The sequence below is a fragment of the Rhinopithecus roxellana genome, chromosome 12 (assembly GCF_007565055.1).
Source record: "Rhinopithecus roxellana isolate Shanxi Qingling chromosome 12, ASM756505v1, whole genome shotgun sequence".
In the NCBI taxonomy this organism is placed as follows: domain Eukaryota; kingdom Metazoa; phylum Chordata; class Mammalia; order Primates; family Cercopithecidae; genus Rhinopithecus; species Rhinopithecus roxellana.
In genome coordinates, this window is record NC_044560.1 from 75,883,354 (window position 1) to 75,905,341 (window position 21,988).

General features: G+C 44.0%; 1 pseudogene; it reads right to left on the reverse strand.

Annotated features, from left to right (window-relative positions):
- Positions 1-21,988, reverse strand: part of LOC115892024 — a 33,086-nt pseudogene that overhangs the window by 9,250 nt on the left and 1,848 nt on the right.

Consider the following 21,988-nt stretch of genomic DNA (forward strand, 5'->3'; position numbering starts at 1 on the left):
ACCTAGGCAAAAATGTAAACTTTCATCCCTTTTATAATCTTTTACTAAAACATATTTTACTGTTCTTACACACCTGGCATGTAAATTCATTTTTAGTGGTTTCGATTACATGTTATAATGGTAACTTAGCAATTTTAAACTTTAAAACCTGGTAACTTATTTTAGTTATGTACTAAGGGCTGATAAAGTTTTAGTGTTTCCAGCATAGTTGGATGGGCTCATCTTGAACTCCTGAACTCAGGTGATCTGCCCACCTTGGCCTCCCAAAGTGCCGGGATTCCAGATGTGAGTCACTGCGCCTGGCCTTATTCAGCATTTTTAACATTGGGTGAGGGTCTTTAAGCTGAGGCTAGTTTATTTCTGGTCCTGTCCTCACCAGCATAAAAATAACATTCTTGACATCTGGATATAGTAATACATAGGTAGAATGATAAGCGAATTATGTTTTTTGTTTGTTTGTTTGTTTGTTTTTTGAGACGGAGTCTCTCTCTGCCGCCCGCGCTGGAGTGCAGTGGCCGGATCTCAGCTCACTGCAAGCTCCACCTCCCGAGTTTACGCCATTCTCCTGCCTCAGCCTCCCGAGTAGCTGGGACTACAGGTGCCCGCCGCCTCGCCAGGCTAGTTTTTTTTCTTTGTATTTTTTAGTAGAGACGGGGTTTCACCGTGTTAGCCAGGATGGTCTCGATCTCCTGACCTCGTGATCCGCCGTCTCGGCCTCCCAAAGTGTTGGGATTACAGGCTTGAGCCACCCTGCCCGGCCGAGAATTATGTTTTTTATGTAAATATTTATGTATACAAAAGATGTTAATCAAAAGACATTTTCAATACATCAGCCAGGCTGGGTGCGGTGGCTCAAGCCTGTAATCCCAGCACTTTGGGAGGCCGAGATGGGCGGATCATGAGGTCAGGGGATCGAGACCATCCTGGCTAACACAGTGAAACCCGGTCTCTACTAAAAAAATACAAAAAACTAGCCGGGCGAGGTGGCGGGTGCCTGTAGTCCCAGCTACTTGGGAGGCTGAGGCAGGAGAATGGCGTAAACCCGGGAGGCGGAGCTTGCAGTGAGCTGAGATCCGGCCACTGCACTCCAGCCTGGGCGACAGAGCGAGACTCTGTCTCAACCAAAAAAAAAAAAAAATACATCAGCCAATTTTGAGGACAAAGATGAAAACTTACTTCTCATCTATATGTCTCCATACCATCGAAGACTTGAACACACCCAAACAATGTCATGTGTAGACATCAACAAACCTTCACATTTATAGGCATGGCCTGGGAAATACGTTTTTAGTACTACCATTTAAGTCTTTGTGTCCAGCTTAGAATTTCAGAACCCTGCATTTCTTCTCCTGGTATGCATGTGTTTTTCACATCCACGATTTTGGGCCTGCCTTGATTTCTCTGTTTTCCAATTTGGCTAATTGGCTCATTATATCCTCCCAAGCTAAGCTAATTGGCTTATCGTTATCATCTGGGTTTTGCTAATTGGCTTATTGAATTCACCTGGGCATCAGGGGAAAAAAAGATGACCACTGACCTACTTTTTATTTATTTTTTTTATGGAGTCTTATCTGTCGCCCAGGCTGGAGTGCAGTGTTGGGATCTTGGCTCACTGCAACCTCTGCCTTCCAGGTTCAAGTGATTCTCCTGCCTCACCCTCCCCAGCAGCTGGCATTACAGGCAGATGCCACCATGCTCGGCTAATTTTTGTACTTTTGTAAAGCCTGGGTTTCAACATGTTGGTGAGGCTGGCCTCGATCTCTTGACCTCAGATGATCTACCTGCCTCAGCCTCCCAAAGAGCTGGGATCACAGACATGAACCACTGCACCCAGTCTGATGCTCTTTTTTTTCCTGAGTTTTTTTACAAGACAGATGCATAAATGAACATTATGTGGACATACCCAGGTGAATCATTTTGTGTATGTTTATTCACCTCTTATATTTCTATGTACAAAAAATAGCTCCTAAATGAAAATTAGGTCTGACATCATTTCCATTTTTTAAGCTGAGGCTACTTTATCTCTGGTCTTTTGTTCATCAGAATGAAAAATATTCTTAACAATGAATAATTTTATGGCTTTAGAGAATTTTCTGCTCACAAATAAGAGCAACAAGGAACAATCCTTTCTTTGTAAATATTAAATAAAGATATATTTCAGAGTATACCTCCACTTGTATATTCTTGTGGATACAGTTTAATTTGCAAATAAGATTTTACATGTATGAAAGTTCCCCCCCCCCCACTTTTTTTGTTGAGATGGAGGCTCATCCTGTCACCCAGGTGGGAGTGCAATGGTGCAATCTCGGCTCACTGCAACTTCTGCCTCCCAGGTTCAAACGTTTCTCCTGCCTCAGCCTCCTGAGTAGCTGGGATTACAGGTGCCCACCACCACACCCAGCTTTTTGTATTTTTAGTAGAGATGGGGTTTCTCCATGTTGGTCAGGCTGGTCTCAAACTCCTGACTTCATGATTTGCCCACCTTGGCCTCCCAAAGTGCTGGGATTACAGGCGTGAGCCACTGTGCCTGGCCAAAAGGTTTTTTTTAATACTACCCTCAGTACAAGTAGCTATCAATACCTTGACCTTCTATATTTTTTATTCTGCATGAATATGGACAGAATGCTAGATAGATGATTATAGATATACATAGGTAGAGAAATATTTTAACACATACATGCAGCATTATATTAGTTTGTCTATGTAAATGTTTATGTATACAAAAAATGTTCAAGTGACATTTTCAATTCCTCAGCCTATCCTGGAAACAAAGATGAAGACATACTTTTCACCTAGATGGTTATATACAATTATGGAGTGAAACACAGCCACACAATGTTATTTATAAACATCAACAAAACTTAATGTTTATGGTCACCACCTGGGAAATAAAGTTTTAGTACTGCCTTATAAGTCTTTATGTCTAGCTTACCACTTTAGGGGCCTGCTTTTCTTCTATCTGTATGCCTGTGTCATTCACATCTGCTAGTTTGAGCCTGCCTTGATGCCTCCACTTCCCAGTTCAGATAATTGGGTGTTTATGTTAACCCGAGCTGAGTTTATTGGTTTACTGCTATCACCTGTGCTGAGGTAATTGGCTTACTGAATTCACCTGCACTGCAAGTGTAATAAAGGCGATGACCTCTAGTCTACTTTTCTTCTGATGTTTTTTTTTTTTTACAGGACACATGGACAAATGACCATTACATAGACGTAACCATGGAACTTATTCTGTGCATATATGTTTATGCAGCTACTTTATATATCTATATAGCTATATACAATAAAGCTTCCAAAGTTAACTAGGTCAGAGTTCATTTCCATTTTCTTTTCCTCCAGGCCATTCAAATATGATTAGCAAATTAGTTCAGTTAAGTTGTATTCAGTCTGAGCTGTACACATCACTTTTTTTCATAAATGTGAAACTGATTTTGTTACCTGAAACCCTGTAGCAATTGTGTATTCCATTAAACCACTTCAGTGGGGTTCTGTCCATTCAGCTGGAAACAGCCAGGTATGCCTGACACCAGTGTGCCTAGCCTTCATCACAAAGCAAATTTGATCTGGGCCATGATAGCCATTTTTGGCACTTCAGTGAACATTCACTATCACCTGGTTGAAATGTGGCCAGGTACCATGTACTGTTATAATTACTTTCAGTATCAAAGTCTATCTTCTTAAAAGAGACCTAGACTTCTTTCCATTACCATAGACACCCTACATCAGCAACAAACAGTAGTTGACAATAGTGCACATTTACATTACACATTCATGAAGAAAACAAGAATTCGTCTTGATGGAAGCCCCAGTGAGAAAGAATGAGCATTCTGAAATTGAGGTGAGGGTCTTTATCCTGGGATTGGTTTATCTCTGGTCCTATGTACAACATAAAATGAAGGATCAACATTGACATGGCAATGAGTGACTGCCATGGCTTAAGTGCATATTTAAAAGTGGGTGAGGGCCTTTAAGCTGAGGCTAGTTTATCTCTGGTTCCATGTTCACCAGAATCAATAGAAACTTTTTTTTTTTTGAGACAGAGTCTCACACTGTCACCCAGGCTGGAGTGCAGTGGCACCATTGCTCACTGCAACCTCTGCCGCCCGGGTTCAAGCTACTCTCCTGCCTCAGCCACCCAATAGGAACATTTTTAACTTAACAATAAAAACCTCTTTGGGCTTTAATAAATATTCTTCTCACAGATAAGAACAATAAGGATAAGAGCAACAAAACTTCACATTTATGGGCATGCCCTGGAGAGTAAGCTTTCAGAACTGCCTCGTAAGCTTTTAAGTTCATGTTAGCATTTCAAGACCCTGCTTTTTTCTCACGGTATGCCTGTGTTATTCACAGTCATCATTTTGGCCCACCTAGATGCCTTTACTGTTCCAATTTGGCTAATTGGCTGATTATGTTCACCTGAGCTGAGCTAATTGGCTTATTGCAATCACGTGGGCTGAGCAAATTGTCTTATTGAAATCTGGGCTGCAGGGATAGAAAAGTAAGACCACCTCTGACCTACTTTTATTCTGAAGGTTTTTTTACAGGACAGATGCATAAATGGACATTTTGTAGATGGACCCATGTAATCTATTCTGTGTTTATATGTTTGTCAATCTATCTTATATCTATGTTTACATATACAAAAAGAAACCCCTAACATAAACTATGTTAGAGGTCATTTGCATTTTCTTTTCCTCCAGGCCAGATAAATCTAATCAGCCAATTTGTTCAATAACTTTTGTTTGATTCAAGCTACACACCACATCACATTTTTCTGATAAGTGTGAAGATGTCCTACTTACCTAGAACCTGGGTTCTTTTAATTCTGTCTCTCACCAAACCAACCCATTGGGATTCTGTCCATCCAGCTAGGAAATTTAAAAATACCTGACACCAGTGAGCCTAGCCTTCCTTACACACAAAAATCTTTGGCCTAGTCAACAAGAGTCACCTTTGGCACCTCACTGCATGTTCGCTCTTACTTAACAGAAATTTGGGCCAGACACTGTGTACTGTTATATTTGCTTTCAGTATCACGGTCTTCTTCTAAAAGGAGACCTAGACTTTCTTTCTGTTACCATAAAGACCCTACTTCAGCCCCAATGACAAAAAGATAAGATTGCACTTTTACATCACACACTCATGGAATAAAGCAAAAACCTCTCTCTCTTTTTTTGAGATGAAGTCCCCCAGGCTGGAGTGTAATGGTGCGATCTCAGCTCACTGCAACCTCCGCCTCCTGGGTTCAAGAGATTCTCCTTCCTACCTCAGCCTCCCAAGTAGCTGGGATTAAAGGCACCTGCCACCACGCCCAGCTAATTTTTTTTTTTTTTTTTTTTTTAGTCAAGGTGGGGTTTCGCCATGTTGGCCAGGCTGGTCTAGAACTCCTGACATCAGGTGATCCACCTGCCTCGGCCTCCCAAAGTGCTGGGATTACAGGCATGAGCCAGTGTGCCCAGCCATAAAAAACAAAACAAAAACCCTGTCTTGATGGAAGTTCTAATGAGAAAGAATAAGCATTCTCAGATGTGGGTGGCCATTGGACTTGGGTTGGTTTATCTTTCTTTACAACATAAAGAAAGGGTCAACTTTGACATGACAATCAATGACAATCAATGACAGTCAATGGTTTCCATGGCCTTAGTACATGGCCATTTCACAGAAGTGAATAAAAAGGACAAATGTTTTTTTCTTTTATGTTAAATGCAGCAAAATGTATGTCACAGCATACCTCTATTTGTGCATTATTTTAGATAGAGTTTACAGAGCAAATAAGTTTATATATCTATTAAAGTTTCTCTCTTTTTTTTCTTTTTGAGACAGAGTCTTGCTCTGTCACCCATGCTGGAGTGCAGTGGCACAATCTCGGCTTACTGCAACATCCATCTCCCGGGTTCAAGCGATTCTCCTGCCTTAGTCTCTGTAGTAGCTGGGACTACAGGCACCCACCACCATGCCTGGTTAATTTTTTGTACTTTTAGTAGAGACTGGGTTTCACCATGTTGGCCAAGCTGGCCTCAAACTCCTGACCTCAGGTGATCCACTCGTCTCGGCCTCCCAAAGTGCTGGGGCTACAGGTATGACCCACCGCACACAGACTAAAGTTTCTTTCTATATTACAGTTAGTACCAATATTTACCAATACTTCCACTTTCTATATCTCTATTCTTTACAAATATGAATACAAAGATTGGTACATCAGGATATAGATATACATAAGTAAATAGATTTTTAAAACTTACAGACAGGATTATGAGTATATCTTTGTAAATATTTATGTATAAAAGAAATGTTCCCCAAAAGATCATTTTCAATCTCTTAACATATACCAATGATGCAAGTATACAATTACTTCCAAGCTCCTTTGCTTGACAGAATTTCAGAATGGAACATAACCATTCAGTATTGTTTATACAAACATAAAAATACCTTCACCTTCAGTAGCAAATAAACTGACAGCAAAGCCATGTTATACATGCTGCTTGATGAAGCTGCGGTTGTTATTTGAATAATTTCTTGATTGGATCTACCTGTGGAAAACTAATTGACTTATTGTAATAAACTAAGCTAAGCTAATTGGCTAATTGGATATTTCTGAACTGAGCTAATGGGCTGATTGAAATCACGAGGTTTCAGCTAATTGTCTGATTGGATTTACCAGAAGGTAGCTAATTTTCTTGTTAAAATCACATGAGGTAACTTTCAGGTTAGAATAACTTAGGCTAAGCAAATCGGCCCATTAGATACACCTGGGCTGATGTCATGGGCTGATTGAAATTGCCAGGGTTGAACTAATTGGAATTACCAGGGCTGAGCTACTTTACTGATTGGAATTGCCTGGGCTCAGCTGATTGGCTAAATAGAATCAATTGGGCTGAGCTAATTGGCTAATGGGAATGACCTGGGCTCAGCTAATTGGCTAATTGGAAACACTTGGGTTGAGCTCATCAACTGATTATATTTACCTGGGTTGAGAAAATTGGCTGATTGTATTCATCTATCTTGAGGGGCATGAGTAGGAACATAACCTCTGACTTTTCATTTGTGAGTTTCTTACAAAGCATAGCCACATTACATACACATATTTATATGACCCTGTGTCTCTGTGTATGTTTATCTTTTTATTTTTGAGACTGTCTTGCTTTGTCGCCCATGGTGGAATGCAGTGGCATGATCATGACTCACTGCAACTTTTTCCTCCCAGGTTCAAGTGATTCTCGTGCTTTATGAGCAGCTGGGATTACAGGTGTGCACCACCATGCCTGGCTAAGTTTTGTATTTTTAGTAAACATGCGGTTTTGCCATGTGGCCAGGTCACGGTCTTGAACTCCGGGCTCCAAGTGATCAACTCACCTTGGCCTCCCAATGTGCTGGAATTACAGACGTAAGCCAGTGAACCTGGATGTATATGTTTATCTATCTACATATATCTGTATTTAAATGTACAGAAAAAAGTGTCCAAAAAAACCCTGAAGTTCGCTTTCAGTATAGCAGTCTATAGTCAAGTCCCAGACCTCATGTTTTATTTTCTTACCCAAAATGTCATTTCTTGAGCCAACAAAACAGTAAGATAAGATTCTATTTCTGTGTCAAGTATTCAAAAATAGCCCTAAAATTGAGGGAAGCTTTTTAAAGAATTATTTTTCATTTGCAAATTTGGGTTAAGGCTTTTAGGCTGAAACTAGTTTATCGATGTTTTCGTGTTCACCAGAATAAAAAGGGTCATTTTTGACTTGGCAATATATAACTCTCATGACTTTAGTGGATTTTCTGCTAACAGATGTGAGCAACAAAGACCAAATCTTTTTTTGTAAACATTAAATGCAACAAGATATAATCAGAGCATACCTCCACTTGTGTACCATTGTGGATAAAATTTAAAGGGCAAGTAAGATTTTGGATTTATGGAAGTTTTTCTTTACATTGCTATAAATGCAAATACTTATTTATCCTTTGACCTCCTATATCCTATATCTTTATTGTGTATGCAAATGGAAAAAATGATAGATCTGTATATAGATGGGTAGATAAATATACAGATTTATATATTGGATATATACATGGGTAGATAAATATGCATATATAATTATATGAGCATGCCTGTGTAACTATTTATGTATACAAAAGATATTAATCAAAAGACATTTTAAATTCCCTAGCCTACACTGAAGATGCAGATGTAAACCTACTCTAACCCATATGGATCCATACCATCTCAGACTGGAACACAGCCATACAATGTTATGTTTAAACATCAACAAAGCTTCACATTTAGGTGCATCGTCTGGGAAGTAAGTTTTCGGCAAAGCCATGTTAGACTCTAGCTCCAGTTTAGCATTTCAGGGCTCTGCTTCCTTTCTTACTGTAAGCCTATGTGATTCACATTTGCCATTTGGGGTCTGCCTGCGTGGCTGCACCTTCCTAATTTAGCTAATTGACTTATATCAATCTGAGCTGAGCTAAGTGGCTCATTAAACTCACCTGGGCTGCAGAAGCTGGAAAGAAAAATGACCTCTGGCCTACTTTTATTCTGAGGCTTCCCCACAGGACATGTGCAATAAAGGTCATTACGCTGACATACTTATGTTACCCATTTTCTGTGTATATGTTTATCTAGCCACCTATCTTATATGTACAGAAAAGACAGCCAACAAGAGTAGGTCAGAGGTGATATTTTTTTCCCATTCAGTCCAGGTAAATTCAATCAACCAAAAGGCTAGTGAAAATTTATCAAATTCAAACCATACACCAAATCATGCTTTTTGAGACAGAGTCTTACCCTGTCACCCAGGTTGGAGTGCAATGGCACAATCTTGGCTTACTGCAACCTCTGCATCCCAGGTTCGAACGATTCTCCTGCCTCAGCCCCCAGAGTAGCTGGCATTACAGGCACCCACTACCACGCCCAGCTATTTTTATATTTTTAGTAGAGATGGGATGGCACCATGTTGGCCAGGCTGGTCTCAAACTCCTGACCTCATGGTTTGCCTGCCTCGGCCTCCCAAAGTTCTGGGATTACAGGCATGAGCCACGACACCCAGCCTCAAATCTTGCTTTTTTAATGTAAAAATGTCCTCATTACACAGCACCAAGGTGTTTCCAACTCAGTCTCATCAAATTGGCCCATGGGATTGTGTCCATCCAGTTAGAAACATTCAGACAGGCCTGACACCAGTGAGCCTAACCTTTTTCACAAAGGAGCTTTGGCCTGGCCAAAAAGAACCACCTTTGGTGGTTCAGTGCAGTGTCACTATCACCTATTTGAAATGCAGCCAGGTAACAGGTACCATTGTATTTGCTTTCAGTATGACAGTCTATCTTCTAATAAGAACCTAGAGACCCTATTTTAGCCACAAAGACAAAAAGAAAAGAGTGTGTTTTCACATTGCACGCTTATGGAAATAAACAAGAGTCCCTGTCTTGATGAAAGTCTTAATGAGAAAGAATAAAACTCTCAAATTTTAGTGAGAAACTTTGGACTGAGGCTGGTTCAACTTTGGCCCTATGTGCACCAGAAAGAGAAGGGTCAACATTGACATGGCAATGAATGACTTCCATCACCTTAGTGCATTTTTATCTCCCAGAAGCAAGAAACAAGAAAAAATTCTTCTTTAACAATATATGTTAAATGCGGCAGGATGTTGGAGCATATTTTTATTTGTGTAATACTCTAGATATTGTTTAAAGGGCAGATAAATTTATACACGTATGAAAGTTCCTTTCTTTTCCTTTTTTTTTTTTTTTTTTTTTTGAGATGGAGTCTTGCTCTGTCGCTAGGCTGGAGTGCAGTGGTGTGATCTCAGCTCACTGCAACCTCTGCCTCCCGGGTTCAAGTGATTCTCCTGCCTCAGCCTCCCAAGAAGCTGGGACTACAGGCATGTGCCACCACGTCCAGCTAATTGTTCTATTTTTAGTAGAGACGGGGTTTCAACATGTTGGCCAGGATGGTCTCGATTACTTGACCTCGCAATCTGCCCACCACAGCCTCCTGAAGTGCTGGGATTACAGATGTGAGCCACAGTGCCCGGCCCTTGCATTTCTTCTTGGTGTGTGCCTGTTCTACTCACACCCACCGTTTTGGTCCTACCTTGATAAATCCACAATTGTTATTTAGATAATTGGTTGATTGGATCCACCTGGGTTCTGCTAACCAGCTTACTGAATTTATTTTGGCTTCTGGAGTAGAATATGGAGATGACCTTTAACCTACTTTTTTCTGAGGCTTTCTTTGAAGACCTATACACAGATGAATATTATGTAGACATACCCATGTGATTTATTTTGTGTGTATATGTTTATCCACCTATTTTATGTCTATGTATATATGTACAGTAAGAAGCCTATAAAATAAAATTTGTCGGAGGTGATTTCCATTATCTTTACTTACAGGTTAGGTAAATCCAGTCAGTCACTTAGCTCAGTGAAGATTTATTCAAGCCAAACAACACACCACGTCACTTTTTTTTCATAAATTTAAATATTTCCTTGATAACCTGGCACCTGGATGTTTCTAATTTTGGGTTTCATCAAACCAGCTCACTGAGGTTCTGTTCATCTAGAGAGGAACTGCCAGAAATATTTGACACTAGGGGGTCTAGCCTTCCTCACAAAGAAGATTTGGCTGGGCAATTAAGAGCCACGTATAGCACTTTAGTGAATGTTCAGTGTTACCTATTTGTTTTATTGGGTTTTTGTTGTTGTTGTTGTTTTTTGAGGCCATATTGGTTGGCCACCCAGGCTGAAGTGCAGAGGCACAATCTCGGTTCACTGCAACCTCCACCTTCGGGCTTCAAGCGAGTCTCCTACCTCAGCCTCCCAAGTAGCTGAGACTATAAGCATGCGCCACCATGCCTGGCTAATTTCTTCCTTTCTTTTTTTTTTTTTTTGAAACGGAGGCTCGCTGTCTCTCCCAGTCTGGAGTTCAGTGGCGCGATCTCCGCTCACTGCAAGCTCTGCCTCCAGGGGTCACACCGTTCTCCTGCCTCAGCCTCCAGAGTAGCTGGGACTGCAGGCGCCCACTAAGTTTTTGTATTTTTAGTAGAGCCGGGGTTTCACTGGGTTTGCCAGGTTAGTCTCGATCTCCTGACCTCATGATCCACCCGCCTCAGCTTCCCACAGTGCTGGGATTACCGGCGAGAGCCACCGCTCCCGGGCTTTAGGGCCACTCTCATACTCACTGTATGCCTGTGTTATTCACATCAACCATGTAGTGATGTGGCTTGATAACATCACAAAATGTGATGCTTTCACTTTTCCAATTTAGCTAATTGGCTGATCATATCTATCTGGGCTGAGAGGATTGGCTGACTGAATTAACCTGCTGCTGTGCTAATCAGCTTCCGGAATTCACCTGATTTACAGGAGTTGTGAAGGAAAATAACCTCAGACCTACTTTTTTTCCTGAGACTTTTTTATCAGACGCATGTATATATGGAGTTTGTATAAACATACCTAGGGGACCCATTCTGTATGTTTATCCACCAATCTTATACCTGTATCTATATGTATTAAAAAAGCCCCCAAGAAAAAAATAGGTCAGGACTGGACAGAAAAATCATATATAGAATGCAGAATTAGGCCGGGCGTGGTGGCTCAAGCCTGTAATCCCAGCACTTTGGGAGGCCGAGACGGGCGGATCACAAGGTCAGGAGATCGAGACCATCCTGGCTAACACGGTGAAACCCCGTCTCTACTAAAAATACAAAAAACTAGCCGGGCGAGGTGGCGGGCACCTGTAGTCCCAGCTACTCGGGAGGCTGAGGCAGGAGAATGGCATGAACCCGGGAGGCGGAGCTTGCAGTGAGCTGAGATCCGGCCACTGCACTCCAGTCTGGGCGACAGAGCGAGACTCCGCCTCAAAAAAAAAAAAAAAAAAGAATGCAGAATTAGATCACAGCATCCACTCAGACATACAGAGCAGTGTGTTGAGACTGGCATCATGAATCCTTCCTCCAGAACCACTGCATAAATGTACCAGAAAAGCCAAGAAAATCCACAAACCCGCTGAAAAAAGCAGACTGCTCCTGCAGGGCCTGGGAGACTGCCCAAACACTGTGAATGCCCAAGCTGTGAAAGTAAGAAAGGGGGATTGTTTGCCCCCAAACACACACCCTCACTGAAAAATCTGAAGGTCTAGATCACAGAAAAAGAATTTGACCTTACCTGAAGCCAAATCAATTTAGAGGACTGAGCAAAATCCAGGAGTAGAAGCAGCGGCCAGAAAAGATCTGTGGGCTCTCTGGGTCCCCCAGAAAACCCAGTTCTGACATATGTTACAGGAGCCCTTGGGAAGGGATGCCAGAGGCACTGGGAAAAGACCACCAGGAGAAGAAAACCTCCAGCTGAACTTTGTAACAATTCCAACTGGACACAAAGTCTCCTGGCCAGAACACGGGAAGGATGTGAATCTGATGGGCAGACTTGACAGGTGGTAAGGTGTGAAAGTCCTGCTTACTTTCTCAGCTGGAAGGCTAGTAGCCTGTGGCAAGTTCTCAGCCCTGGTTACCCACTGCCTGGAAACAGACTCGGTGCTGTTGGGGGTGGCATGGTGAGAATGAGACAGACCTTTTGGGTTGTACGGAAGCTGGGTGAGGCCTGTAACTGCTGACTTGCCCCTACTTCTCTGGCAACGTGCAGGACACAGCAGAGGCAGCCATAATCCTCCTTGGAGCATAACTTTGTTGACCTGAAAACCACACCCCCATCCCACGTAGTAGCTGCAGCAAGCCCTGCCCAAGGACTGTCTGAGCTCAGATATGCCTAACCCTGCCCCCACCTGATGGTCCTTCCCTACCCACCTTGGTAGCTGAAGACAAAGAAGGTATTCTCTTGGGAGTTCTGGGCCCTCCCCTCTGCCTGATCCTCCTTTTACTACCACAGCTGATGCTCTCTTGAAAGCACCTTTTGTCAGGAAGTCAAACAGCACAAAATAGTACATTAAACAACCAAAATTAAGAAACATCACAGAGTCCATTTTACTCCTGTGTCACCTCCACTAAAGCAGGTGCTGGTATCCATGGTTGAGAGACCTGAAGATGGTTCATATCAAAGGACTCTGTGCAGACAAGTCCCAGTACCCACCCTCAGCCTGGTAGTTCTTCTAAGTTGCTAGATCCGGAAAAGAAATAACAATCACTACAGCTCAGCTCTAAGAAAGCCACATCCCTAGGAAAAGTGGCAGAGTACTACATCAAGGGAACACCCTGTGGGACAAAAAAATCTGAACAGCAGTCTTAAGCCCCAGATCTTGCCTCTGATATTGCCTACCAAACTGAGAAGAGACCAGAAAAACAACTCTGGTAATATGAGTAAACAAAGTTCTTTAACATCCTCCAAAAATTACACTTGCTCACCAGGAATGAATTCAAACCAGGAAGAAATCCCTGATTTACATGAAAAAGAATTCAGAAGGTCGATTAAGTTAATCAAGGAGGCACCAGAGAAATGTGAAATCCAATTTAAAATAATTTGAAACAATACAAGAAATGAGGGGAGAAATCTTCGGTGAAATAGATAACATGCATAAAAAACAATCACAACTTTGGGAAAAAAAGGACACACTTCAAGAAATGCAAAATGCCCTGAAAAGTCTCAGCAATAAAATTAAACAAGCAGAACAAACAACTTCAGAGCTCAAAGACAATGTTTTCCAATCAACCCAATCCAACAAAAACAAAGAAAAGATGATTTAAAAAGAATAAAGCCTCCAGGAAGTTTGGGATTATGTTAACCAAACCTGAGAATAATTGGCTTTTCTGGGGAAGAAAAGAAATTTAAAAGTTTGGACAACATATTTGGGGTAATAATCAAGGAAAACTGTTTGGACTAATGGAGGCAAGATGGTGCACTTCTGGGTTCTTCATCCCCCAACTTTTCTCGCACGCGCGAAAATGCAGCCGGCGACCTGGGAAGGAGCAGGCCAACTAGGCATGCGCCAGGTGATGTCAATCCGAAGAGACCAAGATTTACCTGGTCGCACCTGCGGAACACCCCCCGACACGCCCGTGCCCCGCCTATTGCCCTCCCACTCCTAGAAAAGCCGCTCCGGACGAACGCCACTCACGGACTTCCCAGCTTCCCCACTGCGGTCGGGACTGTCGGAACTCCGTCTGAGAGCTCCACGGGCGACTCTGTGGGCCTCATTTTCCGGAGGCCGACAGGCCTCTCCCTACCCACCTTCTTCCCCTGAAGCTAGGTGACCAAAATAAACTTGCAGTTTTGCTCCTACACTTGCCTACTCGCTGGTTCTTTTGTGCCCGCTCTGGTGGTCTTAGAAAAACAAATCAGTTGGTGCCGAAACCCGGGAGGAGACCCCTCCTCAGGACTCTAAGGGTTGAGGAACCTCCTCCTGCTCCCACGCGGCAGATGGACCAGGACCTGAGACCCGCTTCCCTCACTCTCACGGCCTCTCTGGGGTAAGTGCCCTTGTCTCCTCTTTACCTCCCTCGGCCAAAATCCTGCGCAGGTCCGAGGTCCATTTTGAGCCACCAAGTGGCTCGGGAGACCCGTTCAGGACGGAGACATCCGCCTGAAGGTAATCTCCACTTTGGCTCCATGAGTCTCCAGTCTGTCTCTGCTGGTTCCAAAGGACGCTTTGAAGCCAGGCAGAGATCCACTTCCATTTCCATTGTGTCCATTGTGTCGGTAAAGAGGAAACAAATGGGAAACCCCCAGTCCAAATTTCCAAAGAGCATCCCCTTAGGGTGTCTCCTAGCCAATTTAAAAACCTTACAGCTTGAACAAGACCTTAGGAGGAAGCGGTTAATTTTCCTTTCCACTGTGGTGTGATGGACCTCAGCAATTTCTGCCAGCGGCTAGGCAAGTGGTCCGAAATTAATTACGTACAAGGCTTTTGGGCCTTAAGCTCTCGTCCCTATACTCCTCCTTCTCTCCCCGCTCTCTCCACCCCCTCCCTTCCTGCCCAGACTCCTCCTCCTCCCCCCATCCAGACTCCTCCTTCCTCTTCCTTACCTACTAGTAATCCACTCAGTCCCGTGCTTCCTTCAGGGCCCCCAACTGGCTGTCTTGAGTCTCCTGTCTCTGCACACACCCGCTCTAAGTGCCCTGCTGATGCCTCCACTCCTGCCCCACACCCTCCTACAGTGTTAGCGCCTTTGCAAGAGGTGGCTGGGGTGGAGGGGGTAGTCAGAGTACATGTCCCTTTTTCATTGGCCGATCTTTCCAAAATTGAGAAGCATTTAGGGGATTTCTCAGCTAATCCCACCATCTACATAAAGGAATTTAGATACCTTTGTCAGGCCTATGACTTAACTTGGCATGACCTCCAGGTTATCCTAACCTCCACCCTAAACCCTGAGGAGCAAGAGCGCATCCTAGCGGCCGCCAGGCAGCACGCCAACCAACTACATTTAACTGACGCTGCCATCCCACTAGGGGAGCAAGCAGTCCCCTAGGCAGACCCAGACTGGAACTACCAAGCAAACCAGCCTGGGCGCCGTAGGCGAGACATAATGGTTCAGTGTTTGTTAGCTGGTATGCAAGCAGCCTCAAACAAAACTGTAAATTTTAACAAATTAAAAGAAATTATTCAAAATCCAGAAGAAAATCCAGCGGCATTCTTAAATAGGCTGACTGAGGTTCTAACCCAATATACCCGGTTAGATCCGGCCTCCCCCACAGAGGCCACCATTTTGGCATCTTATTTCATTTCTCAATCAGCTCCTGACATTTATAAGAAACTTCAAAAGGTAGAAGATGGTCCTCAGGCACCAATACAAGACCTGGTTAAATTAGCCTTTAAGGTCTATAACTCCAGAGAGGAGACGGCTGAGGCAGTGCAACAGGCATGCCTCAAACAGAAGGCCCAGCTCCCAGCAGTGGCTTTACAGCCCAGTCGTAACCCCAGGCCAGAGAGTACACACTCTGCAGACTCCAAGGCTATGAAAGGAGCCTGCTATAAGTGCGGCAAGGCAGGACACTATGCCAACAGGTGTCCGCAAGGTCCCCGAGCCCCAACGCAGCCTTGCTATAAGTGCAAGGTGTCAGGACATTGGACCAGTGAGTGTCCTAACCCTCGTCCACCAGCAGCCCCCTGCCCTGCTTGCCAGCAGGGAGGACACTGGAAGTCTGATTGCCCCACCCTGAGAACAGGTGCTGCATCTCCACGTGACCCCCTTTCCCAGGATCCTGGGAGCTCCTTCCAGCTCCTAAATCTGGACGACAACTACAACTGAAGGTGCCGAGACTCGGGGACCCCCATCACCCTCGCCGAGCCGCGGGTAACTCTGCTGGTAGCGGGTAAGACAATTAATTTTTTAATAGATAGCGGGGCTACCTATTCTGTTTTGCCGTCCTTCTCTGGACCTAGCCTTCCATCCAATATCTCTGTAGTAGGAGTAGACGGAAAGCCATCCACCCCACGAAAAACTCCACTCCTTAATTGCTGCCTGGCCAACAACTACTTTGCGCACTCGTTCCTCATTATACCCTCATGCCCTACCCCCTTACTAGGCTGAGACATCCTGAGCACCTTAAAGGCCTCCATATACATTCCCACCAACCCATCCACTCCCCTTCAACCCCCTCATGACCTGTTGCTCATGCTTTGTGCAAGCGCACACACTCTTCCTATGTCGCCCCCACCCCCCATCTTCCCTATTTCTGTACACCCTCAAGTGTGGGATGCTTCCACCCCGGTCATAGCTGCCCACCACCCACCAGTTCTCGTCAAGCTCAAGGATCCCACTCATTTCCCAAACTGCCCCCAATTCTCTCTCTCTCCGACACGTCTGCAAGGTTTAAAGCCAATTATCACGTGACTACTTAGCCAACATATTCTTGTCTGCACACATTCCCCCTGTAACACTCCAATACTTCCACTTAAAAAGGCAGATGGAACGTATAGGTTAGTACAGGATCTTCGGCTAGTCAATGAAGCCACCCGTCCCACGCACCCTGTAGTTCCCAACCCTTACACCCTTCTGTCCCATATCCCCACCAATTCTACTTATTTTACTGTGCTATACCTTAAGGATGCTTTCTTTACCATACCCCTACACACAAACTGCCAGTTCCTTTTTGCTTTCACATGGGAGGACCCAGACACACATACCTCCACTCAACTGACGTGGACAGTCCTCCCACAAGGGTTCCGGGACAGCCCCCGTTTCTTTGGTCAGGCCTTAGCAAAATACCTTGCCTCCTGCCCTCTCACTAATAGCAAAGTTCTGCAGTATGTAGATGATCTCCTAATCTGTAGCCCTACCAAACAAGACTCTCTTCTAGACACTGCAACTCTCCTCAACCATTTAGGCCCATTAGGTTATAGAGTATCTAAACACAAGGCCCAAATTTCTTGCCAAACCGTCATATACTTAGGAATTGAAATCACCCCAACAACCCGGTCACTAACTACTGACCGCGTGGCCCTAATACGTAACCTTCTTCCCCCTCAAGATGCAAAAGAAACTCAATCCTTCCTAGGTCTAATAGGTTTCTTCAGACATTGGATCCCCAATTTTGGAATCCTAGCCAAACCTTTATATGCCGCAGTTAAAGAAACCCCACATGGGCTTTTGTCCAACCCGAAGTTAATCTCGACTCATTTCACCCGCTTAAAAGCTTGCCTTCTCTCACAACCCACTCTCTCACTGCCTGATTTCCAGTGTCCCTTCCAACTCTTTACAGATGAAAGGCAGAAAGTGGCAGTTGATCTCTTAGCCCAGCCTGTCAGTAACACCCACCGTCCTGTAGCCTATGTATCCAAACAGCTAGACCCAACTGTACAAGGCTGGCAACCCTGTCTGCATGCATTAGCAGTGGCAGCCTGCCTGACCCAGGAAGCAAAAAAGCTCATTAGAGGCAGTAATCTAACAGTCCTCTCCACACACCGTCTTCAGGATCTCATCTCTCATAAAAGTATTAGCCACTTAACTCCATCCTGGCTCCAACTTTTCCATCTCTTATTCATAGAAGACCCCACTGTTACTTTAGAAGTTTGCTCCTCTCTAAATCCAGCCACTTTACTACCAGACTCTCTTAAACCACCCCAAACCAAACATTCTTGTCCTGAGGTTCTGGAGGCTCAACCCCCCAGCCACCTACACTTGCATGACCAGCCCCTTCAGAATGCACAACTAACCCTATTTGTGGATGGCAGCTCCTTTATCAACCCTCAAGGAAACAGACAGGCAGGATATGCAGTAGTTACCTCTTCCACAGTTTTAGAGGCAAAACCCCTACCACAAGGGACCACATCACAGCAGGCAGAACTCACTGCACTAACCAAGGCACTCCTACTATCAAAAGGAAAAACAGTAAACATACACACAGATTCTAAATATGCTTTTCTAATCGCACACACCCATTCAGTCATCTGGAAAGAGAGAGGGTTTTCTTAACCACCGGCGGTACCCCTATTATTAACAAAAACCAAATACTCAAACTACTAGATGCACTGTCGGCACCTTCCAAGGTAGCCATTATACATTGTAAAGGGCACCAAACTTCATCTAACCTGGTGGCAGCTGGCAACAATTTCGCTGACGTCACTGCCAAGTCAGCCGCCGGATTTTCCACCCCTAAGCCTCCTTCTGCCTGTTTTCTCTTCCCCCAGTATGCCCCTAATTACACTCAGGAAGAAAAGGCTAAGCTATTACAAAATCCAACAGCCAAACTAACTACAGGTGACTGGATATATATTGATAACAAACTAGTTATTTCTGAAACACAACTCCATACCATTCTAACAGACATACATAATTCTTTACATATAGGACCCAAAGCCTTATATGATTTCCTAAATCCCCTCCTCCACTGTCCAACACTACAAAAACACTTACTTACAATCAACCAGCAGTGCTCTACCTGCCTAAAGGCAAATCCTCAAGGCGCATTGCGTAATCCCCATCCCAGCCATCAACTCAGAGGACACCAACCAGGTGAAGATTGGCAAATTGATTTCACACATATGCCAAGACATAAAAAATTCAAATACCTCTTAACCCTTGTGGACACCTTTTCAGGGTGGACCGAGGCCTATCCTACCACAGGAGAAACTGCTAACATTGTTTCCTCTATACTCACTGAACATATTATTCCTAGGTTTGGCCTCCCAGTCACTCTTCAATCTGACAATGGTCCAGCATTCATCTCTAAGGTAGTCCAACAGGTGGCAGCCCTCCTACACATCACCTGGAAACCCCACATCCCTTATAGGCCTCAGTCTTCTGGTAAGGTAGAAAAGGCTAACGGACTCATCAAACAGCAGCTCACCAAACTCTCAATCGAAACCCGGCAGTCATGGGTAACTCTCCTTCCCTTGGCCCTGACCCAGCTGCAGGCAGCACCTCGAAGCCCAACAGGCCTAGTCCGTTCGAATTAGTCTATGGACGGCCCCTAACCTTCCCACAAATACCTTCCCTGCCAGCCCTTTTGGCGAACTACCTCCCATATCTCACTCTTCTCAGACAACTCCTAAGACAACACGCTGAGTTAGCACACCCTCCTCCAACAGACACCTACAACCCACATCTCTCCCTCAGTCCCGGAGACCAAGTATACATAAAAGATATCCAAGCCAAAGACTTACAGCCCAGGTGGAAAGGCCCATACATTGTCCTCCTGTCTACACATACAGCAGCAAAACTCCTAGGACACACGCATTGGATTCATATTTCCCAGCTAAAAAGGGCCCCCACCGGGAACAATCAGTGGACATCAGTTCAACTTTCCCACACTCGCCTCAAACTTACAAAACTTTCTTAACTAGTTCATGCTCCCTGACCCCTGGCGCTTAGCTCGCTTTCTCACCATCCTCTACATAAACCTATCAGACTTTCAATACATAACCCCAGACCCATATCTACCTCCAGACAATAGTCCAGAGCAGTGGTTCTCCCATCTCCTAACCTTCATCGAACATCTCCAGTGGCAAGGGACACTCCGTGACTACACTGAAAATGAAGTCTCATTTTATACTTATATTGCTGTTTCACTCATACACTCAGACCTTTGCTAGTCTGCCTACTGTATGGCAATTTTTTCTCATCACTGAAACTTGGCCGCAAGACAGCTGAACACACTCAGTAGTACATAGTTCTGCCAGTTGTCTTCGTTAAGGCTATCAAACTTCTCTCCGCACAATAGAGACCCCCTTCTCACGGCTCACGCTTATCCGCCAAAGGCTAAACTTAACCTACACTGTGAATATAACCAATCTCTCCCACTGCTTCCTCTGTGAGGCTTTAGAAGGCCCCCGCCTAGTGGCAGCCCCCTGCCCATGGCCTTCAACATAACTGGTCAAACATCCCACAATTCACTCACACTCCAGGCGCCACTATACCAAAATCCAAATAGCCCAATCCTTCCTTTCCGTTATTCAACTCCAAATTCATCCTGAGGTAATCATACTCAGGCACCCAATGGAGGCCAAACAGCCCCCATTGGAGGCTATTTCTGGTGCAACTGGTCCCTCTCTAAAACTCTTAACCATACAGCCATTAACTGATCCCTCTATGTCCCCGTGTCCTTGGTCTCCAGTCTAACTTTATACAGCCAGGCAGAAGTAGCAGAGCTTTTCCAGCAACTTTCTATGCCACTACGCCACTTCTGTCAAAAACGGGCTGTTTTCCTCCCTCTAGTTACTGGAATCAGCTGAAAGCCTGGCCTCCCTGCAGCACTGAACTACCTCAATAGCCCAAGTAGCTGCCCAAAACAGGCGAGCCCCAGACTTGCTTACAGCTGAAAAAGGAGGCACTTGTCTCTTCCTTGGAGAAGAGTGCTGCTATTATGTTAGCAAGTCAGGCCTAGTAGACACTAACATTCAAACCCTCAGTAAAATAAAAAACTGAAATACAGAACCTTAATACCCCAACCTTGCCAGGACCTTCCTTCTGGGTTTTGCCCCTATTCCAACAAATGCTTCCATTCCTCATTCCTATACTAATACTGTGCCTTATTTTATTCTTCATCCGTACGTCCAAATGCCAACCATGGGCCCTGACCTTAACAGCGCCCCTTAACAGCAGGAAGTAGCCAGACAGACCACGGTGCCCCTTTATCACTATTATCAATAAAAGGTTGGACTGTTTGGACTAACGGAGGCAAGATGGTGCACTTCCGGGTTGTTCATCCCCCAACTTTTCCTGCACGCGCGAAAATGCAGCCGGTGACATCTAGCAATTTTAGTTTGGGATTATTTTCTATACTCAACACTCTGATTTAGTGTAATATCTGATGTGTCAGTGCCTTATTATTTCTACTGTGTATTCTTTGATATTGACATAGACTTAATTTTTGATAAAATACTCTTTATATTTACTGTATTTACAAAAAAAATCTTAGTATACACTCTGATGTTTTCTAAGCTATAGTTTTTTAAAAAGTGTTTTTCCAAATTCATTAAATTTGCAGGGTATTTCTCCAATATAAATTTCCTGATGTTGAACAAAGTTTGAGCAACTGCTTTAGGATTTTCCTCTAGCAAAAAATGTATGCAAGATCTGTAATACAAGTAAAGGTACTAAAACCCTTTTTGTATTTGTAATGTACATTCATCTTCAAAATAAATACTCTTTTTTTCTTTCCGAGGCGGAGTTTCACTCTTACTGCTGAGGCTAGAGTGCAGTGGCAGGATCTCGGCTCACCGCAACCTCCGCCTCCCGGGTTCAAGTGATTGTCCTGCTTCAGCCTCCCGAGTAGATGGGATTATAGGCATGTACCACCATGCCTGGCTAATTTTTGTATTTTTAGTAGAGATGGGGTTTCTCCATGTTGGTCAGGCTGGTCTCGAACTCCCGACCTCAGGAGATCTGCCTGCCTCGGCCTCCCAAAGTGCTGGGATTATAGGCATGAGCCACCATACCTGGCCCAAAATAAATACTATTAAAGTTTTTTATATTCTGATAGGTCTTTTGACAGTAATTGCATTTTTAATGCTTTTATTAAGTATGAACTCCTTGATGTTGAGTAAGATGTGAGCAGATATGAATGGCTTTTCCACATTTTTTATATTAGTATAATTTTA